This window comes from Canis lupus, chromosome 15 (genome assembly GCF_048164855.1).
Source record: "Canis lupus baileyi chromosome 15, mCanLup2.hap1, whole genome shotgun sequence".
NCBI lineage: Eukaryota > Metazoa > Chordata > Mammalia > Carnivora > Canidae > Canis > Canis lupus.
Genome location: NC_132852.1, coordinates 55,692,750 through 55,719,875, shown reverse-complemented (window position 1 = coordinate 55,719,875; position 27,126 = coordinate 55,692,750). Strand labels below are relative to the sequence as shown.

Here is a 27,126-nt window from a genome sequence, read left to right as displayed (position 1 = left end):
AGAATGCATGCACCTAGGTCAGCTTCCAGCTTCTCTAGGGCTTTCAGCCTTGCATCCAGGCCCTGGTGCAAAAGGGATGAGGACAGAACATTTGGCTAGCTCAGGAGGGGTGGGTGGGTTCGGAGGCTGCAGCTGCTCCTAATGTCTTCAGGATATAGGAGTTTCCTCCAGAAATGACCAGCCTAACTGTGACTTGCCCAAGGGTTATAACCTGAAATCCAGGCTCTAGATCAGAGGGAATGGGGGCCTAGCAGGAGACTAGCTGAAGAAAATGGGTGGCTTTGAAGGCTCCCTTGCTCCCAGGCTCTGTCAGTGTCATTATCAAGGAACACCATGTAAGCCAAGGGGTGTCCATGAGTGCCCCCTAAGACTGTCTAAGTCTGTGTCAGGTCTGTCAAGACTTGTTTCTAAATGCTTTAAAATTATTTTTCTTCTGTTACAAGGATGTTAGTAGATTTTGTTTTTCTTTCTCCAAACCACCCTATTTGAATTTCCTAATTAGAATATAAAGAGAGACAGAGAGCCCAGATTTAGGGTGTGGAGGCTATATATTTCAGTGATCGGGAGAAAAAAAATGCCTGTGAAGCTTTTTTAGGTTAATGTAAAAACTGAACTATTTGAGAATTCTATAAAGGAAAATAGGTGAAATCCTTCCAGGAACATGTTGTTAGCATAAATGCTTACTACTGTTAGAAGGCAGAAACAGGAATTTCCATGTGAAGATGGCAGAAAGAGGCCAGATCACAAAATTCCCTCCCATCAATATATAATGAAATTAATTTAAAGAAAGTTGTAAGAGCATAAGAAAACATATGTAAAAAGTGTAAAGCAAAGAAGGAATGGGGCACACCATCATTCCATAAAGCCTAAATGTGAATATAATTTTAAAAACGCATGGCGTTGACTGAGCCCTTCTATGTACTAGGCCCTCTTCAAACCGTGTCTTATTTTTTTTTAATTTTTTTTTCATTTATTTATGATAGTCACACAGAGAGAGAGAGAGAGAGGCAGAGACATAGGCAGAGGGAGAAGCAGGCTCCATGCACTGGGAGCCTGATGTGGGATTCGATCCCGGGTCTCCAGGATCGCGCCCTGGGCCAAAGGCAGGCGCCAAACCGCTGCGCCACCCAGGGATCCCTCAAACCATGTCTTATTAAGAATGGTATTTGAAGCCAGGATGCTTGGCTTCAAATCCTCTACAAAAAATAAGATTCTTCATCTTGGAATGATGTTAAACACCATCCACCACTGGTTCTGCCAAGGGCTCCTTCATAGCCTGAGAAATTAAACTAAAGGAAGAAGATGAGTTGATGAAATGTTAAGAATTCTTGGCTGTTATTAACCAATTCTGAGAGAGTGGACTGATTAGGTGGGTGGCCCTGGAAAGAGTGAAATCCTTCGAGGTAGAAACATCTCTCCTACCTCCAACATAATCCGCACAGAGATCAAAAAAATCTGCAGCGCTGGCAATTTCCCAGGGTTCAAGAGTACTGCACCCCAAGAAGAGGGTACATCCAACCAAATGCAGAAAACTCTGGCTCAGAACACTTTGTAATATTTCACATATCCTTGCTGTGGAGAAACCTTTACCTGAGCAATTTTTTGGCTTCTTAGTCAAATTTAAGTTAACTTAAAGGTGACACTGTTGGATGTCTGGATGGCTCAGTCTGGGAAGCATTTGCCTTCAGCTCAGGTCATGATCCCTGGGTCCTGGGATCCAGCCCAGAGTAGGGCTCACTGCTCAGCAGGGAGTCTGCCTCTCCCCTCTCCGTCTGCTTCTTCCCTGTTCCAGGGCACGCACACACACACACACAGACTCTTAAAAAAATAAAATCTTAAAAGAAAAAAAAAAAGAAAGAAAGAAAAGAAGTGACACTGTTGTGGCCTGAATGTTTGTGTCCCTCCAGAATTCCTATGTTGAAAGCCTAACCTAGCCTAATGTTGATATTAGCAGGGACAGCCTTGGATGGTCATGGGTCATAGGGTGGACTCTTCGTGAAGGGGATTAGTGCCCTTGGAAAGGGATGAAGAAATCCAAGGGCTTTCTCTTTACCATTGAAGACACAACGGCAATAAGACACCATCTACGAAGGAAAGGGGGCCTTGCCAGGCACCAAATCTGTGATCTGGATCTGTTGATCTTGCACTTCCTAGCCTCCACAAAATTGGGAGAAAAGAAATATTTGTTCTTCAAATACTCATTTTTGTTGTAATTTTTGTGACAGCAGCCCAAAGTGACTGGGACAAGTTAAATACCTTTTAAATTAAAAATAGCACATGCAGGCATGCCTGGCTGGCTCAGTTGGCAGAGCACTTGACTCTCGATCTTGGGGTCCTGAGTTCAGGCCCCATGTTGGGTGTAGAGATTACTTACATAAGTAAAATTTTAAATAAATAAATAAATAAATTTTAAATGAATAAATAAATAAATAAAAACAGGATGTGCGGTGTCATTCTTCCTTTTTTCATGTATTTCCATCTATTAATGCTCTGCATTGCTTTCATAAAAATAAGGAAGTCATGTCCTAAAAACAGAAGATAGCGCTTAACCATTCTTTAAAAAAAATTCTCTAGCTTTACCAGTCGTCCCTCATTTTTCCCCATCCTCCCACTGTTCCTATTTTGATTATATTTATTTCTCAATGAAGTTCCCACACTTGATTTCTAAACACAAAATGTTCCAAGCCTACGCTTTAAAAATGTTCCTCTTTGTACTTGGGTCTGTAATAATTCCATTTAAAAAAATTGATTTTAGTTCCTATTAAAGCCCACAGAGAGGGCCATATGAGGACGTGAGGGAGAAAATGGGGAGGGACAGAAGCTACCCTGAAGGCACTCCAGGAGCTGATTTATTTTCCTGGAGGCTTTTGTCACAGACAATAGTGAAGAGTAACAGTAGGTGTAGGCAAATGTCTGCCCTCTCACCCTACAAGTCCCTTTGTTAGGAAACATAGAGCTCTTAGGGTTGATGAGATGAAAACACAAAGCTTCGGGAAACACACAGGGAGCCAGGCCTGCCTGGTGATCACCCTCCACCTCCGTAAATAAAGAAAAGCCCCAGCGAGGGGCTTGGGTTCAGGAGTTCTCAGTAGTGGCCAGCCACAAAGCCATGTGGAGACCCGAAGCAGCTGAGAGCCCAGCAGGTTCCAGATGCATGACCCAGGGTGGAGGGGGGCCTGCATTGGCCGGGGTTCTCCAGAGGAACAGAACCAATGGGATATAGATAGGTATTATCTGTCTAGGTAGGTAGAGAGGACGTTGGTTCCTTACAAGGAGTTGGCTCAGGCGACTGTGGAGGCCAGCGGGTCTCAAGCTCTGCCATTAGCCAGGAGACAGGAGAGCTGATGGCGGGATTCCAGTCCGGAGGCCAACAGGCCCCAGATCTGGGAAAAAGGACAGGAGGATCAGTTCAAAGGCAGAAAGAATTCTCCTACTCCGGAGAGGGTCGGTCTTTCTGTTCACTGGTGCAACCACTGCCCCCTTTTCCCCAGAAATCTGCAAGCCAGCCGCCTGCCCTCTCCTCCCTCAGAACTGCCAGGCCTGGCCACAGAGTGGAGGGCAGGCATGGGGGTCAGTTGTCAGAGCTTTCTAGAAATGAACAACCGGCTTCCCAGACACAGAGGGGTAGTTTCTGACTAGAAAGTCCTCTGAGGGGGGCACCTGGGTGGCTCAGCGGTTGAGCATCTGCCTTCAGCTCAGGGCGTGATCCTGGGGTCCTGGGATCCAGTCCCACATAAGGCTCCCCAGGGGGAGCCTGCTTCTCCCTCTGCCTGTATTTCTGCCTCTCTCTCTCTGTGTCACTCATGAATAAATAAATACAATTAAAAAAAAAAAAAAGAAAGTCCTCTAAGGGTGAAAGACAAAGCCAACATCTGGGCATGTTTGCAGTGAGTGGGGTGTCCAGGGGCTTCTGTGGAGGCGGACTGAGTGTTCCTAAAAGACCTGGGGTGCCTTGGCGGTGAGCTTTCTCTTTCCCATTCTCTCTGCCAAGGCAGCTGCATTTCTCTCCTGCCACATTCCTCCTCCTCTCAGAAACCCAGAGTCAACAGCACACACGCCTGCCCGCCCCCACTCCCTCCCCTGACACTCACAAAACCCACCATTTTTAGTTGGTGTTGTTTTTGCTGTGCAATTGGTCACAGAGTTTGAGAGCTAAAGCATCTCGTCCAATCTCCTCCTTTTTCAAAAAAAAAAAAAAAAAAGGAATACTGAATGCAGACAGCAGAAAGGGTTAGCGCAGGTGGAGATGGAGCATGACCTTGACATTTCTATGCCGACCAAGGCTGGTGCGCTCACGACAAAATCCGGGAGGCCCAAATCACTGGCCCAGTCCTCTAGGCTTTGCTCCTAGTGTATGTGTGTGTGTGTGTGTGTGTGTGTGTGTGTGTGTGTGCAGGGCCTGGGTGGAGACAGAGCCGCTGCAGCCTGCAAACCTCCTCCGCCCAAGCACAGGGAGACAGCGCCAGCAAATTCCCTGCCAACGGGGGGCCGGCTGTTTTGCTCAGCTTCTCTCTTCCCACCGCTGCCTGCCTGCACCCCAGCCCCCTCGTCCCTCCTCCTTTGACGTCACCGACATGCTCTTTGAGGACTGGCTCTGGGCCTGGGAAGGAAAGTCAGGCCCTATTGAGGGTCTGGAGAGGAACAGCAGGGAACTAGTCCTGACAGCCCTCGGAGGTAAGAGGGCCCTGTCTCACAGGGCATCACACGTGTTTCCACCACCCTGAAAAGCAGCAGGGTTTTAAGTGGCAGTAAGAGGGCACAACCAAGTGTTCTTTTTATCAGATGCTCTACCCACCACACTTTCTTCTACCTGCAAAGAAGGAAATTATCTGGAGGACGAAGACAAACCAACGAAATGCAGAAGAGAAGATGAACAGAAAGAGAATGAGCATAAATAGGCAAGTGGGATTCAGAACCGAGGGTGACTCGTTGGATCCAGGGTGGAAAGGGAACTTTCCACAGGTCAAAGTCACTCAGAAATAAGTGCAAGAGAAGTAAGAGAAATGTGAGGACAGACACAGAGGTCCAGGTGATGAGATGGGCTGTGAGGATGGAGCCCAAAAGCCGAAGCACCTGAGCAGCCCCCAGGAGCTGAAAAAGTCAAAGAAACGGATTCTCCCCTGGGGCCTCCAGAAGGAAAACAGTCCCGTCTACACACACCTCTCCGTCAGCCAGTGGGCTTCTGACTCTCAGAAGTGTATGATCATAAGTGTGTTGTTTCAAATCACTGCATTTGTGGTCATTTGTTATGGGGCCTGGGGAAAGCTGTGCCAGTGGCTTCAGAGTCTAGCTTTTTAACGGCCACATCTTTCTTTCTCTCTTTCACACCCAGGATCTGTTACCCATTTGCTGGGTAGTAAAAATTATTAACCCCCTTCCTGCTTCGTTTAACTTCTAAAATAATACATGCGCTACTTTAACAGAAGTTAGTGGTTATGAAGGGAAGTGTCAACAGCCAAGTCCTGCGCTCTTAGCCCTGCCCGGCACCTAAGCAATTCTTCTAACAAGAATCTGATCCGATGCTCCATTCTAATGTGACTTGCTGCTTTGAATTAAAAATATATCCATTCATCTTTCCATGGACACCGAGGCTCCTTCCACAGTTTGGCTATTGCGGACATTGCTGCTATAAACGTCGGGGTGCAGGTGTCCCCGCGTTTCATTGCATCTGTATCTTTGGGATAAAGAAGATGTGGTCTATGTGTACAATGGAATATTCTCATCCATTAGAAATGACAAACACCCACCATTTGCTTCTACATGGATGGAACTGGAGGGTATTATGCTGAGTGAAATAAGTCCATCGGAGAAGCACAAACATTATATGGTCTCATTCATTTGGGGAATATAAATAATAGTGAAAGGGAATGGAAGGGAAGGGAGAAGAAATGTGTGGGAAATATCAGAAAGGGAGACAGAACATGAAAGACTCCTAACTCTGGGAAACGAACTAGGGGTGGTAGAAGGGGAGGAGGGCGGGGGGTGGGGGTGACTGGGTGACGGGCACTGAGGGGGGCACTTGACGGGATGAGCACTGGGTGTTATTCTGTATGTTGACAAATTGAACACACACAAAAAAAATTTTATTTAAAAAATAAATAAAAATAAAAAATAAATCATAAATACGTGGCCCAAATTTTAAATGTCTGTACCGCTCTAAGGTGTGCCTTCTTCATAAGTCTTTGTTAAATAAATGCGTAATTTCATTTCTGTGAAAAAAAAAAAAGATGTGCCTTCTTAAGTGATGTTCTTTTTTTTTTTTTTATTAAATTGTGTTCTATAGAACATATGATCCTCTCAGAAACAGAGAACATTTCATTGTTCCTTGTCATGGAAAGGAAATACAGTTGGGGCTTTATGACTTACTTTTGTTGTGGTTGTGCTTGAAAGAAAGAAAGAAAGAAAGAAAGAAAACCAACTTCAGAACTTACTGTAAAAAAAAAATAATAATAAACATAAAAATAAAAATGTATGTCGGACCCATCGATTTTAAGTCGCCCTTAGAAATCAGGGCGTCCTGGCTTACATAAAATAATTATTATCACGTATGAACTGCTCACTCGGTCCTGAATCGTGTCGCATTTCTCTCTCCACAGCCCGCCCTGCCAGCGCTCCCGGCCGGTGCTGGGGTCCCCCTCCCGGTTCAGGGGCTGCATCTTCCTGCAGAAGCGGATACAAAGCGAGGCCTCCGGGTCCCGGGCTGCAGCCGAGGCTCCGCCCCGCGCCGCCGCCAACCAGCGCCCGGGCCGCCCCCCGCGGTCCGCCCGCGACCTTCCACGTCCCCAGCCCCGGCCGCAGCCCCCGCCCCCTCACCGGAGGCTCCTAACCTTAGGGTCCCGCCGCCGCCCGCTCCCGGCCCTCCTCCGCGCCCGAACCCGCGCCGCAGGGCACCGCGGGGCAGCCGGTGAGTAGGGGGGTCGGGGATGCATCCTGGCCGGAGGCCCGGGGCGACCCAGGTCACCGGCCGCAGCGCGGTGGCCCGGGGGCGGGGGGACAGGCGGACGGAACGCCCGGGGACGCTGCGCGTGGGGGCGAGGATGGGGACCTGCGTGGGTGGGTGGGAGGGTGGCCGACGGGTGACACACAGAATTTCTTGCCTTTTTTTTTTTTGCCTTTTCGGATTCTTCTCTGCTGCTGCAGCTCAGCTCGGTCTCTATTTCCTTCTCGCCGCAGTGTGTGTCACCCTCTGGAGGCGATGACCTTTCCCCCTCCCCATTTTCTTGAGCTTTTTTTTTTTTTATTGTTTTGTTTTTGTAGGTTTTTTGTTTTGTTTTGTTTTGTTTTGTTTTGTTTTGTTTTTGTGCAAGGGCTTTGCCTGGAGCCACTGAGGTTTGAGCTAAAAGGAACCCCAGAGGTGGCTGTCCGCTCATCTGCTGGGGGCTTAATCTTGAATTATGTGGGGGTCGTTGGCCTGTGCAGGACCACTCCCACCCACCCACCCCACCTCCCCCCCACCTCCAACTCCACAGCTCCAAAGGTCAAAGGCCTCTCCTACTGCAGGGCTCTAGGCGCCCAGAGGCTCTGCGCCGGAGGAGGAGGGGTGCGCTGGGGCAGGGGGTTGCAGGGGTGGTGGTGAGAGCAGGTGAGGTGAAGCGGGCACAACGGGTAGCCTGGAATGCGTTTGGCCTGAAGCTGTAAGCGCTGGATTATTATACAGTTCCCACGTAAACACCAGGAGCTGGCCAATGAGTTGGGTCAATGAATGAAGAAGGCCTTAAGTTTGGAAGAAAAAGATTCATAAATCAGATAATCGTGAAACTTCTTGGAAGAAGCGCAAGTCCAATTAGACATAAAGGACCAAATGATCTGTCTAGCAAACCATCCATCCATCCATTCATCCATCGTTTCACATTCCAAATTATTTGTCTATTGACTTCAATATCTGGCTTTCTTTTCGGCCTCAGTGTGATTCTTTAAATGTATTAGAAAGAGGCATATAAAACATCTAAGAATGGTCTAAATAATGAACAGAATGCCCGACCATCTCCTAGATTGGAAAAATAAGACATTGCAGTACCACAGAAGCCCCCCGCATGCCCCAGCTCCAGCCCATCCTTTTCCCTTCCACCAGACATGACAGTTGATTTTTGTATTCGTCATTTTCTTGCTTTTCTTTATAGCTTGGTGATTTGTGTGTGTGTGTGTTCTGAAAACATATATGTGGACATGTTTGTTTCCCTTATTGTTTAATTTTCATATTAGTGACATTGTACTAATGTACATACTCAAGTTTTTGAGATTCAAAACTCATTTGATGATGATTCCTTATTAGTGACATTGTACTAATGTACATACTCAAGTTTTTGAGATTCAAAACTCATTTGATGATGATTCCTTCATTTTCACTGTGTATGGTATGAGTATACCGTAACTTATCCATCTACATTTAGGTTCTTGCTGGTTTGGGAAATGTATTATTATCTATTGCTGTGTAACAAACTACCCCAACACTTAGCAGCTTAAACAAAAACCTATTATCTCACAGTTTCTGTGGGTCAGGAATCCAGGAGGAGCTTAGCTGGGAGTGTCTGATGCAGTATCCCTCACAGGCTGTAAGCAAGGTATCAGTCTGAGACTAGAGTCTTCTCAAGGCTGGGGGGAGAGGGAACCCCTTCAAAGCTCCCTCAAGTGACTCTTGGCAAACCTTTCAGCCTCACTGTCTTTGGTTGGACACGTCAGTTCTTTGCCAAATGGGCCTCTGTTTACAAGCTAGTCAAAACATTGGCAACTTGCTTCCCCCAGGATAAAGGTTCCCTCAGAGAAAGGAGAGAAAAGGATGAAGGGCAGATTCTTTTTTGTAACCTAATCTCAAATGTGACATGTGATCTTCTGTTTATTAGAGATGAGTCCCCAGCTGTAACCCACACTCAAGGGAAGGGGCTTACACGAGACCATGAACATCCTGAGGCAGGGATTTATGGGGGACCATTTTAAAGGCAGCTTCCTACAGGGGATAGCAACAAATACTGTTCTCTAACATTCTTGTACATGCCTTCCAGTTCACATGCACAGGCTCACTCTGGTTTCCCTGGATTGCACACCCAGGTATAGAATTACCCGGTTAAAAGATTTGTGTGTGTTCAACTTTATTAGGTTATTTCCAACCTGTTTCCTAAGTATTGAGCTGGTTTTTACAACCTCTAGTAACAGATGAGAGTTTCTATTGCTCCACATACTTGTTATAACGTGGTATTCTCAAATTTCATTTTTAGCCAATCTGGTGGACAAGAAATAGTGTTCCACTATGATTTTAGTTAGCATTTCTCTAATACCTAATGAAGCAACCATCTTTTCATACATTGGTGAACTATTGTGCTTTCTCTCTGAAATCCTGGTTCCTAACTTTTACTCATTTTCTTATTGGATTGTTTGCCTTTTTCTTATAGACTCATTGATTGCATATAGTGTGGATGATAATCCAGTCTTCATCAGGGGTGTATGCTACAAATAGCAGCTTTCAACTTGCTTTTCTTTCTCTGTATGTCCGTCTCTCAATGAACTAAGTTTTGGATTTTAAATTCAAGTTACCAACATTTTTTTTATAAAAAGATCATTGCTTTCTCAAGACAATAAATTAATTTTACTATATTTATCTCTTTAAAAGCATTTATAGTTTTGCATTTAGCAATTCATCTTAATGCACCTGGAAATGGATTGTTATATTGTTTATTCAATATGGATAATCAATTGTCCCAGCACCAGTGATCTTCAAGAATTTGATTTTTCATAAATGCGTGAATTTAATTTCCTTAATCCTGTAATTATTTATTTCCGTAATGACTCTAGTTTTATAATACGTCTTGAAATACGGTAGTAAGGATCTTTCCCTTTAAAAAATTTTTCTTCTTCAAGACTTTTTAGCAATTCTTAGATCTTTGACCTTCCCTATAACTTTTTCTTTTTTAGATTTTATTTATTTTTTTAACACAGAGAGGGAGAGAGAGAGAGCAAGAGCATAAGCAGGGAGAGTAGCAGAGGGAAGGGGGAGAAGCAGACTCCCCACTGAGCAGGGAGCTTGACCATGACCTGAACCAAAGGCAGAAGCTTAACTGACTGAGCCATCCAGGTGCCCCCATATAAATTTTTTAAAAGATTTTTTTATTTTAGAGCATGCAAGTGGGGGTGGGAGGGTGGCAGTGGCAGAGGGAGAGCAAGGATCTCAAGCAGACACTGAGAATGGAACCTGATGTGGGGCTCAATCCCGTGACCCTGTGATCATGACCCAACCCAAAACCAAGAGTTGGACACTCAACCAACTGAGCCAACTGGTGCCTCCAAATAAATATTTAAATAAACTTAACAAGTTCTCTAAAACAATAAACAAACAAGCAAACAAACCTGCTGGAATTTTGATTGATATTGCATTATTTTTATATATCAATTTGGGGAGAAAAGTCCTCCTTAAGATGTTGCATTTTCCTATCTATCAACTTGGTATATAATGCTATTTTGTTTAGCTAAACTTTAATCTTTAATGTTTGTATTTTTCATTGTTTTCCTTCTGCTTATTTATGTTTATTAAATTTATTTCTAAATACATTGTATTTTTACTGCTTTATAAATGTTTTGTTTTATAAAATTATATTTTGTAGCTTATTGTTTCTGGTGTATAGAAATTCAGTTGCCTTTTATATACTGACTACATATCAAACTTGACAAACTCCATTAATAATTCTAAATTTACCAATAGAATCTTTCAGATTTGCTACACAGGCTGTCATATCACCTAAAAACAGTATTATTTCTTCCTTTCCAGTCCTTATACATTTCTTTTTCCTGTCTTACTGCATTGCCTAGGACCTTCAGTATAAAGTTGAGTAAAGGTGAGAAGGGCATCTTGTTTTATCCTTAAAATAATGTAGAGAAAGACTTCATTATGTCAACTTTAAATATTGCATTTGCAATGGTTAGTTTGTAAATGCCTTGTCCCATGATAAGAAAGTTTGATTATTCTCCTGGGTAGCATTTTTATTATGAGTAGATGTTTTATTGAATGCTTCTTCTGTAGTTATTTTCTCATACATTTTTTCCATTTAAATATGTTAATATAACATGTAGTATTAGATCTTTAATATTTAATCAATGTTGCAGTCCTGGAATAAACTGACTATGGTAAATATGCAATAACTTTTTTATCAAGATAAGTATCACATATTTGCATTTATATATGTGATTTGAGATTGGCATGTAATTATCTTTTTTGGTTTTAACTTTATTATTTGTTGATGTCATCTCATAGGTAAGATGGGTAGTATTCTCACTACTGCTAGTCTATGGAAGAATTTGGGCTAGGTTGGAATTATCTGGTCCTTGAATATTTCTTCAAATCACCAGCAAAACCCCAGGGTATGGAGTTTACTTTATAAAAACTTGTTGGTTCAATTACCTTAAGGTCATAGGACTATTTAGGTTTTCTTATGAGTCAATATTCATAAATTTAATTTCTAAGATATTTAACTGTTACATATATATATAAAATTCAAACTTAATAGAATAAAATGGTCCATAATATTCTCTCATTTATCTGTTTCATCATCTATTATTATGATCTGTTTTTATTATTAAAGTGTATAGATATACTCTTTCATTTTGTTTTGATTAATTTTGCCAGAATTTGGACTACTTTATTAGCTCTTTTATATATTTAAACACACACACACATACACACAAACACAAAACTTAGGTCATCTCATAAAATAAGATGGGTAGTATTCTCACCATTCCTATTCAATGGAAGAATTCATTAATTGTCATTTATTTATATTTTGTTAATTGTTACTTATTTTATTAGTTCTTCTTTGAATTTTTGTTATTTAGTTTCTAAGCTCAAATTTTCAAAAGCTACAAATTTGTGTCACTGCTTCTTAGCTATATCTCACAAGTTTTGATATGAATGTTTTGCTATCATGTAGCTGTATCTAAAATTTAATTATGCTTTCTTATTTAAGCCATGAATTTTTTAGAACAGTGTATTTTAATTTCCAGTTGCTCATATGAAGATCCTTTATCATCTTGTAGTAAATGTTGCCTTTAATGTAGTCAGAGAATGTATGACATCAATTCCTTTGGATTTATTGAAGCTAGCTCTAAGACCTAGCACATGGTCAGTATCATTTTTGTACTTGAAGATAACGTGTGGTGTCTAATTACATAATGTCCTACATATATACACTCTTAAAACAAGTGTGTTAATTATACAATCCAAATCTGCCATTACCACATCTGCCTTACCAATTTTTTATCTGAATTATCAATTACAAAAAAATTATGTTAAAATCTCTCACTATGATGGTAGATTTTGAAATTTCTTATTGTAGATCTGTATTTTTTACTTTTTGAAGCTATGTTATTAGTGAAGTGGAGTAAATTGAAAATTTTCATAATGCAAGGATTCAATATGATGGCTACCTATTAATGCTTTTTTGTCTTAAATTCTTAATTTGCTCAGCTATCAAATCAAGGTTTCTTTGATCAGTGTTTACCTTCCAGAAAGATTTATCTTTCATCCTTTGACTTTAAATCTTTCTAAATCTATGTTTAAAGTAATAAACCTGTCTGTATTTTTTAAATGCTGGTTTTAAAATTGTTTGAGTGGTGCCTGAGTAGTTTAGTAGGTTGGGCATCTGACTCTTGATTTGGGCTTAGGTCATGATTTCAGGGTCATGAGATTGAGGCTGGCATCAGGCTCCACACTCATTGGAGATTCTGTTTGAGATTCTCTCCCTCGCCCTCTGCCCCTTTGCCCTCTCCCTCTCTCTCAAGTAAATAAATCCTTTAAAATAAGTCAATAAAAAATAAAATTGTTTGATAACTTATAGCTTACCATTGAATAATTTATTCCAGTTATATTTATTGTGATTAGTAGTGCATAGATTTCTTTCTCTTTCTTTCTTTTCTTTCTTTCTTTCTTTCTTTCTTTCTTTCTTTCTTTCTTTCTTTCTTTCTTTTTGCTTATTATTTTTTTGTGCTTTATCTAACTCTTTCATTCCTCTCCCTTCTTTCAGTCCTTTGTTTCATTTTACTGCTCCTCTTATTCGGAAGTTAAATGTTGTTTAATTCATAACATTTATTGAGGTATAATTGAGAAAATTTGCATGAATATAAGATCTACGATGTGATGTTTATTTTTTTTCAATGTGATGTTTAGATATATGTTTATACTGTGAAATGATTACCACCTCAAGCTAATTAATATATTGATCACCTCACAGAGTTTATGTGTGTGTGAGAGAATGATTGAGATCTATTCTCTTAGCAAATTTCAAGTATATAATACGATATTATTAACTATAGTCCCTGTGCTATACATTAGATCTCCAGAACTTACTTATGCTACATACCTGAAACTTTGCAAACTTTGCTGTCTCCCCATTTCTCCCACCTCCCAGTTCCTAGTAAACACCATACTACTATCTGCTTCTGAGTTCGACTTTTAGATTCTACATATAAATGAGATTACACAGTATTTGTCTTTGAATTATTTTGAAATTTAGCATAAAGCCCTCAAAGTTCATCCACGTCAGCACAGATGGCCAGGTTTTATTCTTTTATATGGCTAAATAAATTCTATTGATATACATACAACAATTTATTTATCCATTCATTCATTGGATAGCCACTTAAGTTGTTTCCATATCTTGGCTCCTGTAAATAATGCTGTAATGAACATGGGAGTACAAATATCACTTCCAGATATTGATTTCATTTTCCATTTTCTTTGTATATATACCCAGAAGTTGGGTTTCTGGATGATATGGTAGTTCTATTCCCAATTTTGGGAGGAATGTCTATGCTGTTTTCTTTTTTTTTTCCTTCAGGTTTTTTTAAATTTATTTTTTATTGGTGTTCAATTTACCAACATACAGAATAACCCCCAGTTCCCGTCACCCATTCACTCCCACCCCCCGCCCTCCTCCCCTTCTACCACCCCTAGTTCGTTTCCCAGAGTTAGCAGTCTTTACGTTCTGTCTCCCTTTCTGATATTTCCCACACATTTCTTCTCCCTTCCCTTTTATTCCCTTTCACTATTATTTATATTCCCCAAATGAATGAGAACATATAATGTTTGTCCTTCTCCGACTGACTTACTTCACTCAGCATAATACCCTCCAGTTCCATCCACGTTGAAGCAAATGGTGGGTATTTGTCATTTCTAATAGCTGAGGAATATTCCATTGTATACATAAACCACATCTTCTTTATCCACTCATCTTTCGATGGACACTGAGGCTCCTTCCACAGTTTGGCTATTGTGGACATTGCTGCTAGAAACATCGGGGTGCAGGTATCCCGGCGTTTCATTGCATCTGTATCTTTGGGGTAAATCCCCAACAGTGCAATTGCTGGGTGGTAGGGCAGGTCTATTTTTAACTCTTTGAGGAACCTCCACACAGTTTTCCAGAGTGGCTTTACCAATGTACATTAACATCAACAGTGCACAAGTGTTTCCTTTTCTCCATAGCCTCACCAACACTTATCTTTTTGTAGCCCTTCTAACAGATGTGAGGTAATAAGTCATGGTTTAAATTTGTGTTTCCCCAATAATTAGTGGATTTGAGTACTTTTTCTTATACTTATAGGCCATTTCTAGATCTTCTTTTGAGAAATATCCATTTAGGTCCTTTGCTCATTTTTTAATTGGATTATCTATTTTCTTGCTATTGAGTTGTTTGAATTCCTTATATATTTTTTATATTAACCCCTTTTGGGGGATATATAGTTTACAAATATTTTCTTCCATTGCATAATTTGTTCCTTTACTCTGTTGATTTTTTTTTCTGTGCAGATGCTTTTCAGTTTGAAATACTCCCACTTTTTAAATGTTTGCTCTTGTTGCCTGTGTTTTGGGATCATATCTAAAAATTTATTGTCAAGACCAATGTCAAGAAATTTTTTCCCTATGTTTTCTTCTAGGAGCTTTACAATTTCAGGTCTTAACATTTGAGTCTTTAATACATTTTGAGTTGATTTTCATATATGGTATAAGAGTCCAATTTCATTTTTCTGCATGTGGATAGCCAGTAGTTATTCCAATACTATTTATTGCAGGGTCTATCCTTTTCCTGGTGGGTATTCTTTGTTGACGATGAGTTGGATGTAAACGTGGGTTTGTTTCTGGGGTCTCTGTTTTTTCTCATTGGCCGATATGTTTGTTTTTATGCAAGTACCATAGTATTTTGATTACTGTAGCTTTGTAGTATAATTTGATTATTTTGATTACTCTAGTTTTGTAGTGTAGTTTGAAATCAAGCATTTGTTTTTCTGGGGGCTTTTTTGGTTTTGGTTTTGTAATTTAATTTAAATTCAATTAGTTAGCATACAATGTGTTATTGGTTTCAAAAGTAGAGGTCAGTGATTCATCAGTCTTATATAATACCCCATGCTCATTACATCGTGTCCCCTCCTTCATGTTCATCACCCAGTTACCCCAACCCCTCACCCATCTACCCTCCAGCATCCTCAGTTTGTTTCGTATGATTTAGAGTCTCTTATGATTTGTTTCTATGTTTTTGTCTTGTTTTATTTTTACCTCTCTTCCCCTATGATCCTGTTTTGTTTCTTAAATTCCACATATGAATGAGATCATATGATATGATAATTGTCTTTTCTCTGATTGACTTATTTTGCTTAGCATAATACCCTCTAGGTTCAAATTGCAAGATTTCATTTTTTTGATGGCTGAGTAGTATTCCATTGTGTGTGTGTGTGTGTGTGTGTGTGTGTGTGTGTATAATCATATCTTTTTTATCCATTTTTCTGTTGATGGACATCTGGGCTCTTTCCATAGTTTGGCTATTGTAGACATTGCTGCTATAAACTTTGGGGTCTGGTGTTCCTTTGGCTCACTACTTTTGTATCTTTGAGGTAAACACCCAGTATCGTTGGGTCATAGGGTAGCTCTGTTTCCAACTTTTTAAGGAACCTCCATACTGTTTTCCAGTGGCTGCACTAGCTTGCATTCCCACCAACGATGTAACAGGGTTCCCCTTTCTCTGTATCCTCGCCAACATCTGTTGTTTCCTGCCCTGTTACTTTTAGCCATTCTGACTGTTGTGCGGTGGTATCTTATAGTGGTTTTCATTTGTAATGCCTCAAATTTTATTCTTCTAGCTGAAGACTTCCTTGGCAATTTGAATTCTTTTGTGGTTCATATGAATTTTAGGATTTTTTCCCCTATTTTTGTAAGAAATGCTATTGGAATTTTGGTAGGGATTGTATTAAATCTGTAGATGTTTTTAGTTAGTATGGACATTTTAACATTATTAATCTTCCAATCTATGAACATGGAATATCTTTTCATTTATTTGTGTCTTCAATTTCTTTCTTCAATGTTTTATAGATGTCATTGTATAGATCTTTTCCCTCCTTGGTTAAGTTGGTTCCTAAGTATTTTGTCTTGAGTGCTATCGTAAATGGGATTGCTTTCTTAATTTCCTTGTCAGATACTTCATAGTTTATAAAAACAATTAATTTTTGTATGTTGATTAGATATCCTGCAACCATACTGAATATAATGAATATGTTTAATAGTTCTAACAGTTTTTTGATGGGGTCTTTAGGGTTTTGTATATGTGAGTTTTATGAGTTTTAATTCTATACTAAATTTCTCCAGCCTTGCTTGCTTCTGTGATTTTGCACATATTGACTCAGTTATTTTAAAGTAAGTCCCAAAGAATGCAAATGTCCAAACCACCTGTGAGTCTGTTTCTATCATTTGCTGTTTCTTCTGAGTTCTTGGCAATGTAATCTGATTTTTAGCCTCCCCCTAAATTTTGGATTGGGTGCAAGACATAGGAATGAAAAATTATAAAGTTATTGTTGATGTTATTGTTTTTCAAATAGGATTTTGGGGGGGGGGTGAGAAATGGGTAAAATACCAGATGAATATTTTCATACTATCAAGAGTTAGTTTCAAAACTTTCTTAAAACTAGCGCATTTCAAATTTTTCCCTTACCCCAGACCATAATCCTTATGGTCATGGATTTTCTCACAGTCATGGATTTTCTCATGTCTCAACTGAAAGCAGTGTGTTGATAAGTGTGTTGTTTTTGTGGGACTTGACCTCCACTGCTTTATTCTAGAACAGTACAGCTACTGAAATGTCTGTCAGTTGTTTAGCATTTTAGCCAGTATTTTCAACTAGTTTTGATGGATTTTTTTGGAGGTGGGGGTCCCTCCTTGTGTGTGCATAGCTTAAGAGTCAGCCAATGACAAACTAAGGGGAATTTGCGCATAGATTTTTATATTCACTCTCAGAGATATCTTCTTGTCTGAAATTCTGCACTTTGAGTTCAGTTGGTTTGAGAATCTTGAACCAGTAAGCCTGACACTTTCTGAGTGGCCTCGCTTTTCCTGCATTATGAGCTGGGAAATGCCCTAAACAGAAAAGCCCTAGCAAATGTGGAGCTCTTGTCCTTTGTTTTCCTTCCCTTGGGATTATAGCTTCTCAAGTTCTCCTTGTGTTGTTTGCTCTTCAGAGTCTTCCATTGTTTCCTATATTTTGTCCAACTTTTATTGCTGTGAATTTTCAGTGGTAGGGTTGTCCCAAATAAGGTATTTTCTCAGTGCTGGCTTTAGAAGTCTCTTAACATTTTGTCTTACATTTCAGATAATTTATATAAGATTATTTTATTTCTTCTTGAGATATATCCTTTAGAATTTCCTTAAAGATCTTTTGAAAATAAATTCTCAAATTTTTCTGAAAAATAATATGTTTTAGACATTTGTAATAGAAGATAGTGCCTGGACAGCGCTAGTGGTAAGAAAGCAGGGAGGTTAGTATTTAGGTAGCTTCCAGTTTTAGATTATTATGGATGGTGCTGCTTTGAACATTCTATCTAGTACATGTATTTTGGTTATATTTTGGTGATACCACCTAAGAGTGGTATTACTAAATAGTCTTTTTCCCCCCAAATTATGTTTGTAACATTTTAAAAATACAAAGGGTCTGAAGAAAAAAAATTACTGGTCAAACCTCTCCACATCCTGAGGTAGCCAAATATGTCCTTATTTTTCCTGCTTACATAAACATAGACACTCAAAAGGAGCATTACAGACTTTTTTGCTGAAAATATATATTGAGAGCATTCCTCAAGGTATGACTTGAGCTTATCCTTTTTAAGAATTGCATAATATTTTATAGTATGGATTTTTAATAAATTATTCATTCATTCCAATTTAGCTGAGTGTTTACAGAATGTAATATTTCAAAAGTTATTTCAGCACTTTCAGGATTTAATGGCAGTCAAGGTAGAAACTGGAAAGCAAATGAGAAACTCTAGAAGGATATAGGATTTAAAACTGAGCTAGTGGCGTGAAGTGTGAAACAGAGAGGCTAGCTGAAATTTTAGCAGATACGGGAAGAAAACAAAAGGCTTATGGGAGAATATTAAAAGAAAATAACATGAAGAAGAGGAGAAAACTTACAACATAGGAAAGTTGGAATTTGATTGGTTTTCAATGTGAAGTTGCTCTGGATCCTGTTGAAGAGTGTGCTAGATTGCCTTCCTCACGCCACATCACGCATCTTGTCCATCCATCCATCAAGCAGCCATTACCAAGTGCCTGTTTGTGGCCACGTGAAGCAGAGAATCTACAGAAGAATAAAACACAGTTCTTGACTTATGTGTACTCTAGTTTGGGAAGTTGTAATGAAACCCTAAGTAATACAGGGTGTAGTAATCTGTCCCCTTTACCAGTGAATCCACATTCCGGTGGAAGTTCCAGCCTGGACACTGTTTTGTGGTAGGGGAGAAAGCTTTTTAATGGTTGCTCCCTGAGAACAGTTGGGTCAGTGATATCTTCTCCTTAGGCACCCAGAAAATAGGGGCCAGTGCAGTGATGGGTGAAGGGTGAGGAAACAGAGGAATGTACAGAGGCCACACAAATCTTTCCCTTTGGGATGAGCCATAAGAAGGACAAGTGGTTTTTACTCCTGGCTTCTAAAGTTGAGCTACCAAGCTGGATGAGCAGACATAGATTCAAGGCGGGACCCTATAAGTCAGGTTATGGCTCAAAATCAAGTGTTCTATCCTGCTCTTTCTCGACTAAAACAAGACAGGACTAGGGACAAAGTTCAAGAATCCCCCACACAGGGAGAAATCATATTTATAGACGTGTCACTACCAGCTATCTGAGCAAAGATATTTTATCTTAGTTGATTACATTTATCATTTTTTAATCGCAAAATAATACATATTCCTTTCTATTGAAACGCGAAGTCTAGGAAGAAAAAATACCTAAAAGTAATCTACTCTTAACTATCTGAAGTCACTGCTTCTAATAGTTTGATGTGTGTTTTCCATATAATTTCTGTTTAGATAAGCATATATAAACATTTATAAAGTTTTTCTTACAAAAATGCAAGCTCCCTATTTTTACTACCGTGTGAAATGTTCATTAAAAACATGAAGAGAGAGGCAGCCTAACTCCTGGCACACGTACGTCGATTTAACTCCTCCTTGTAAATAGTTCTGTGTCGTTTCATATACAGATCTGGACTTAGCAACCCCTCCCGGGTTGGTAAAGAGCCTTACGGATTTACGATTTTATTTTAACAAATCGCCCTGCCGCCCTCCCGGAGCTGTGCGGGGGACCCCATGCAGGATTGGGGGCTGCAGCATCCTCTCCCCGAAACCGACACAAAGCGGGGCCTCTGAGGTCTGGGGGCGGCCGGCCAGGCTCCGCCCCCCGCCGCGGCGGCCAATCAGCTGCCGGGATGCCCCGCCCCGCCCCCAGCCCCGCCCCCAGCCCCGCACCGCACTGCAGCCGAGCTCCCTCCTCGCACGCCCGCCGCCACCGCCACCTCCACCGAGTCCCGGCTCCGCAGGCTGGCCGCCCGGCCTCCTAGGCACGTCTCTGCAGAGGGGCCTCTTCCCCCCTCCGAAGTAGCCCGGTGTGAAAATCGCTGGCTACCGGGTGAGTATGGTCCAGAGATGGTTCCGGAACCGGAGCAGGCCCCGGCGCACCGACCGAGCCCGGGAGCAGGAGCGACCCGGCCGGGGTCCGGGGGCGCGCGGGGGAGGGGAGTCCGGGTGTGGGCCTGAGACCGCTTGGGCCTAAGGAGGCAGACGTCTTCCAAAGAGGATTCCCTGTGGGCTCTCCCTGTCTGTGTCTGCTGCTGCTTTTTTATTTTTTATTTATTTTTTCCACCACTCTGGCTCTTATTCCTTCCGTGCTTCATTCTTCTCCAGGAATTTCTGCCCTTTTTAAACACTTCTCCCGATGAAAGGTTTCAAAGCTGAAGATACGTACAGAAAATAATTGTCAGATGCGGGTATTTTATTACCTTTGCTTCAACGCACTTGCTCTCCACCCCCCCATGGGTGGGTGTGTGTGTGTGTGTGGGTGTCCCTCCCCGTGTGTGTGTATGTGTGTGCGTGTCTCCTCCTTTCTAAGAAACAAAACGTGACAGTTAAAACATCTCCCCATCAAATCTCAGGTCTATCTTCAGATGGGAATTAGGTTCTATCCTCCCCACGTGTGTTTTTGTCCTTTTTTGATTATTCATTTTTAGGTGGAGCAATATGTGCGTTTTTGTTTTGCATTTTAAAATTCTTCATGCAATTCAATACTGAGGCGGTGGGGGGTTGCCTTGCGGTGCTATTAGTCTTGTCATTTCAGACCGGAAAGGGACTTAGCAAGTCTCCAGCCCTCCTTGTTGACTAGCTCAGAACCCTGAGCCCTGTTGGGAAATAAAGGACGTGCTCACTGTCACTCAGGTGGTCCTTCACTGGGTAGGGTCCTGAACTGATCTCTGGATTTCCATGTTTTATGCCAGTGAGTTCACCTGTCTCCATTGCCTATTGACTATTGTTTATATGATTCAATTTGGGGAAAATTTTAAAGAAGAAAGGAAAGAGGAAGGAGGTTGAAGGGGGGCTGAGGAAAGGAAATATGACTTGGATTTGGACCAAAACTCTAGTCAGTGTTAAAGGGTATGCATTTTCCTAGAACATGAAATATTGAATCTTAGGACAGCCTGAATGTTTTATTTTTAAGAGGCCTTGGTACAGTCTTACCGTCTGCCAGTCATTGGTCTGAGAACTTTATAACTACTCACTCACCAAATTTAAGCCTTACAATAAATCTGTAATATAGGTTCTGATTTTATCATCATTCCCATTGTACAGATAAAATGAGGCACAAATTAAGTTACCTGCCGCAAGCCACTCAGCCAGTAGATTGTAGCACTGAGATCTGAATCCAGGACCTCTGGGGATAGTCTGAGTTTTTAACTGCTGTACAGTCCTGCATTTCTCTCCCTGGAACTAGCACCTGAGGGCCGTGAAGTCACTGGACACAGCAGAACTCACAGGTGACCGCAGGGAGGAGCGACTGTCCACTGGTTATCAGAAAAGACTTCAGGAAAGACATAGGATAGACTCTAGCTCTCCGCTGCCTGGCATAGAATATATTCTTATTTTTAACTTGGCAGGAGTGGCACATGGGACCATGCAGACGATGCAGAGCCATGTGTAAGTTGCCGCCACTCATCCTCAGGTCAAACCGGATTATTAACAGGTGGCGAGGGAGGCTCGCCTTCGCCCAGCGTGATGCAAATCCGCGGAGGGCCGTTTTCGGTTATGAACCCGAAGGCATAGCCAGGGGCGCCCCGCGCTGTCTACCCGCCGCGCCCCCTCCGCCGCCGGCAGCACGTCGGGATCCCCCGCGCCAACCGCACGGAGATGCGCGCTCTCCCGAGGACCGGGTGCCGTCGCGCCCGCGGCCTCCCCCGTAGGACGGCCGGCCGGGACCTTTGGGGCTCGGGAGGGGGGCCGGCGGCACAAAGGAGCGCTGTGCCCCCCGCCAAGCGCCGCCCCCCGGGCTCGCCCCGCGCCCGGGAGGAAGTGGGGGGAGGGGACTGCTCGGGAACCCCTCCTCCCCGCGGCCGCCGCCCCCCGGGGGCCCCCCACCCCGACCCTGACCCTGACCCCGCCCCGCGGGAGCCCCGCAGGCCCGAGGAGCGGAGGGCGGTGCAGGAGGCCGCGGGGGGACCCCGGGGCGCGCCCCTCGCTGCGGGTCGCCTGCTCGGGGCTCCGCGTGGCCGCGGCCGCCCGCCTGCCCTCGGGGCGCCGACCCCCGCTGGGTGTGTTGGCTGCGCTTTGTGTGATGGGGGGACGCACGGGCCGGCGTCTGCTCCGCAGCTTGGTGCGGGAGGCACGGCTTGCTCCGGGTCGCGCAGGCGGCTGCTGACCGAGCATCACTGCTGTCCTACTGCCCTCTGGTCGCTGCAGACAGACACCGGCTCTGGGACTGAGTGCCCTGCCCACCCCCACCCCCACCCCCGCAGATGCGCGTGTGCGCGCGCGCGCGTTTGTGTGTGTGTGTGTGTGTGTGTGTGTAAAAGTGCAAGAGGGGCGGGGTCTGTGTACCGCCACCCCACCCAAACCGGGCCTGCGGGTCTGGAGCATTCTCTGCCAGGCTGAGCTGCTAGGCTCCGCTCCCTCCTCCCCTCCGCCCCCTCCTCCCCTCCGCCCCCTCCTCCCCTCCGCCCCCTCCTCCCCTCCGCCCCCCTTCCCCATCCCCTCCTCTGACGTCACGGACAGGCTCTGTGCAGACTGGCCTGTGTAGGAAAGTCTGGCTGGGGGCAGGGCCTGCAGACAAACCGAGAGGATCCCACCCAGAACTCCGTAGGGACAGCCCCTCGGATTTAAGACCCACCTGTGTCCTTCGTTGTCCATTTCATAGAACGCTCTGCCCTGGGGGGCAGGCAGGTCAGCGCTCCTGGCCTTGCGCTCCCCGTGATGCTGTTCTCCTGGGACCTCACTGGGAGAGAAGTGAGCAAATGTGAGTGAGGGCAAGAGAGTCCCTGGGGAACTATGGAATTAGGAAGGGATCATGGTGGGATAGGAATAGGGGAATAGAAAAGCAGCATTTTAAATTGCGCTTATTTTTGGGGGGGAGTGTGGGAAGGGATTGGAGAGGACCACAAGAAAGCCTTCAGAAATACTGGCAACGGTCTGTTTTTTAAGCTGGGTAGTAGGTATATAGGAATCTTTGATTTTTAAAATTGTTTTCTTATTTTGCCATCTATGTCTTTCCACGTGTATTACATATTCCTTTTTTTAATATGTTGATTTAACCATTTTTTTAATGAAAAATAAATAAGATTGGTCTGCATATATGTGGCACAGAATGCAAAAAAAAGGGCAAACCCACACCAGTTCTAGCTTAGTAGAAGTTAATGGACATTAGAAAGGGTATTGGATGTACGTATAAGGAAAAAGAAACAAGGAGTTCATGGAAGAAAATGGTATGAAGAAGAGAAGACCTATAGGACTGGATGTCTGCCCTATTAATGTGATATTAATCATTTCTCAAGGCCAGGGTAGCTGTTTGCTGAAGAAGTGATCCTAGGTCTGCCCTTGACAACTACATCCATCACTCAGTTATCCATCCACGGAGCACCTGCTGATTCTCCTGGGGAATCCAAAGAATCACACATATCCCCTGATCTCAGACGCTTACTCTACTTGAATTTGAAATCAAACTACAGTCCAGGATGTGGTGCAGCATCCAAGACAGGCCTGCTACCCTCCTTCCCTTCCAAATACATCTCTTTCTTAAAGAGAAGCCCCATTTAGGTAGCTTGGGACCTCTTTGTGGTAGGGGTAGGGGATTCGTAAAGCTCTCTCTCAGAGTTACAGGATGTGCCTGAGATACCTTCTGCTTTAGAGGTGCCTTGGGTTCCAGAAAGCTGAAAGAGAGTTGGCCCAGAGGAGAGAAAGCAGAAGCCATGGAAGGAGAACCACGGGTGAAGAAATAAAAGGGAGAGAAATAAAAGGGACCCCCTGGACTGTGCTCCTTTACAGTCCCCAAGCTAGGAGAGCCAACAGGGATTCGGGCATAAACAGGAAGCATTTGGTTTAAAAGTCCAGTGTTGGAGTCATGGATATAGCTGGTTAGAGTGGGAACAGAACCAGCTGCAAAGTTCAAAGGACCCTATAGAGGGGGAAATCACATTTTTTAGTGAGTACATACTCAACAGATTGGGAGATGAAAAAGAAACATTTTAGGGTGAGTGAGATATGATCAGTTGAACAATCCAGTGATGTATATGGTCAATCATTTAATGCGTGTTTCCTTGCTTGTTTGCAGTTATATTACCTGTGTTGTTTTTCTTTAACATTTTATGTATTTATTTAAGAGTGATGGGAGGGTCATGCATACGCACAGACAGCGGGGAGGGGCAGAGGGAGAGGGAGAAGCAGACTCCTCACTGAGCAGGGAGTGGGATGAGATGAGGAATGACACGGGGCTCCATCTCTGGACCCTGAGATCATCACCCAAGCAGAAGGTAGAAGCTTAACCAACTGAGCCACCCAGGTGCCCCTACCCGTGTTATTTTTAACTGTAACAGTAATATATACAACAATTCAAAGGATGTAGGTTTATATAAAGTCTACTATTCACCTCTTCTCTTCCTAATGCAGTTAATTAAAGTCAGCAGGTTGAAATGTGGCCTCCATAGACTTTCTGTTTTACGGAAAATCCTGGTACTTAAGAATGTGGAGTCAGTACGAGATTCCCTGGGTTTGAATCCTGGATCCACCACTCCCACCTGTGTGACTTGAGCAAGTAACACATTGTCTGGCCATCACGTTTTTTGTTTTGTTTTTGTCCACTTCAAAGTGAGTAGTGATAGTACATACCTCACAGGTTTGCTGTCAGGATTAACTGATTTACTGAGGAACTTAAAATAATGCCTGGAACCTGGGAAGCAGTGTGTGGTCATCACTCCTGCTAAATTTACTAGTCCTACCTACTATTATTATCTTCATCCATACAAAAATGGCTTTGTGCCCTATATATTACAGTGATTTGAGGTTTTCACTTAAAGTATATCTAGGGTGTTCTGTGTAGATGCAAAACAGATTTAACTCATTCTTTGTAAGAGCAACATGATATCCTGTCATATAGATTATCATACTCTATTCAAACATTCTTCCTCTCCGACGTCGGCTTGCCGTACATGCAGCATTGCTGTAAGGCTGAAGCTACGTTGCAGTCCCACTAGTCCGTGGTGCAGACTTGGGAAACTGGCCCAGAGGAGGGGAGCTTGAGTGTTCCCTACCAAAGCCTGGCAGGTAGAAGGAAGTAACTTCACAGGAACAGCCTTCTTCCTTCTGGTCCCCTGCTTTTCAAATCTCCAGGCTACATGCCCATCCCTTTGTCACTTCTCCACAGATAGTTCTCCCATGAACTAGCTCGAAATACAGAAATGTGAATTCCCTGCTCTGAGTGTTTCTGGAGCACCAGCGGCAGCAACAAGGGCCTGTAGAGGTGGGGTCTGATGGGCAGCTCTTTGTGGGGTGTGTATGCATGGCTGGCAGGAGTAGGGGGGTGTGGGGGAGGGCTGCGCCCCAGGGTCTTATGTTGTAACAACAGACTGAGGGGAGTGAGTACACAGAAGGATAGGTGTGGCTTTGGGTTAAAGAGCTGCACCCACACAAGTCATGGATGGTTCTAGAAAACATTCCTTGTCACTTATCTATCTCCATTTCTAGGTTTGCATTTATCTGTCTCCATTGGTAGTTTCCTACAGCAGTGAGCATCCTTATATCCTTAGAACTGCTGCTCTTATTTCTGTAAGAAAGGTCATCCGAAGAGGGATTGCTGGACCGAGGACAGGCTCACCTCTGAAATGGAGCTGCCACTGTCAGATTGCTCTCAGCTTCTTGGCCCTTCCAGCAGATTGTGGTAGTGTCCTCCTTCCTAGCCTTTTGGGCATTGGGCATTATTATTATTACTATGGTTTTTAGCATCGGGCATTGTTATTTGCCTTCATCTTCTTCACCTTCTTTTTACTCCTTCCCTTTCTCTTTCGCCTTCTTCCTTTTTGATAATCTTATGGACAACATCATGCATTCTGTTTTCAATTGCCTGGCCAGTGAGCTTGAGCATATTTTCATAGACTAACTGGCCGTTTAAATTTCCTCTTCTGTGAACATCTTCTCTTGGAAGGATAGGATTTCAACAGATAGAAAGATGTGAGAGAGGTAACATGAAGGAAAGGGGATGGAAAGAGACTCTGAAATGAAAGCAGGACATGTCTGGGAATGCCAAGTGTCCTGCAAGCTGCAGGGAGGTTAGGCGGCCAGAGACACGGCTAGAAAACGTAAGGAGCAGCCAGCCCTGGAGACCTTAAACCCCAGGATGAAAGTGTCCGATTTAACCCTTCAGGAAAAGGCAAAGCTCTGGGAGGGGGATCTCTTCTGGGAAATAAAGCTATCAGTGGCTTTAGAAGAATAGAGGCAAGAACAGACCCTGGTGACTTAGAAACTGGATCAGTTTAGTTGAGGAATGAATTAGTGAGCATCTGAACTAGGTTACTGGCAGTGTAGTTGGAAACCATGGACAATGACATTGACAGGCCTGTGACCAGCTGGAGATGGGACAGGAGGGAGAAGGGACACAGCTGTGACACTGTGCGGTTTGCGGTCCTGGCTATTTGTGGACACCAGGAAGAGCGAGGAAGGGACAAGCTCTTGTTAACCAGCTGCCTGCTGATTCTATGTCTCCAAGGTTCTCTGAGGTAGCTGTCACCCTCCCTCGCATCTAGGGACACTGAGCTCAGGTGATGTGCCGAAAAGGAGCTAGTGTGGAAGGAAAAGACTAACTTTAAGACTTCTTTAGTTTTAGAGACCACTGCAAATGGTAGAGGGTGCTCTTCCAGGAGGGATCTTGGGTGTATTTGTCACCTCAGAACCAGGGCCTTCTCATCTGTGCTTGGGAAGGCACAGTGTCTGGGCCCAGGACTTTCTCAAAGACCAGCGGAAACGCTTGAGAACTAAATGTTATAATAATTAATATTAGTGTTAGCTTTGGCTCCATGATGTGAAAACTATAAAATCAGAATCATTAAATGCTTAGCCCAAGGCACGTGGATGGCTCAGTGGTTGAGCGTCTGCCTTTGGCTCAGGTTGTGATCCCAGGTCCTGGGATTGAGTCCTGCATTGGGTTCCCCGCAGGGAGCCTGCTTCTCTCTCTGCCTATGTCTCTGCCTCTCTCTGTGTGTCTCTCATGAGTAAATAAATAAAATCTTTTTAAAAAAATACTTAGTCCAGTATTTATAAAATCTGACACAAGGTTTGGTTTTTGTTCACTTTATAAGAATTCTCTCT

General features: G+C 43.1%; 1 protein-coding gene across 5 annotated transcripts in view; it reads left to right on the top strand.

Moving 5' to 3' along the window:
• The first annotated feature begins 6,746 nt into the window (after positions 1-6,746).
• TCAF1 (TRPM8 channel associated factor 1) overlaps positions 6,747-27,126 on the top strand; it is a 52,150-nt gene continuing 31,770 nt past the window's right edge. For 2 of the 5 annotated variants that reach the window (XM_072777553.1, XM_072777556.1), the window contains exon 1: positions 19,784-19,918. The gene's annotated coding sequence lies outside the window, so the exon portion shown is untranslated. Of the gene's footprint in view, positions 6,905-19,757; positions 19,919-27,126 lie in introns of those variants that run through there. The other 3 variants (XM_072777557.1, XM_072777554.1, XM_072777558.1) reach the window with 3 other exon arrangements.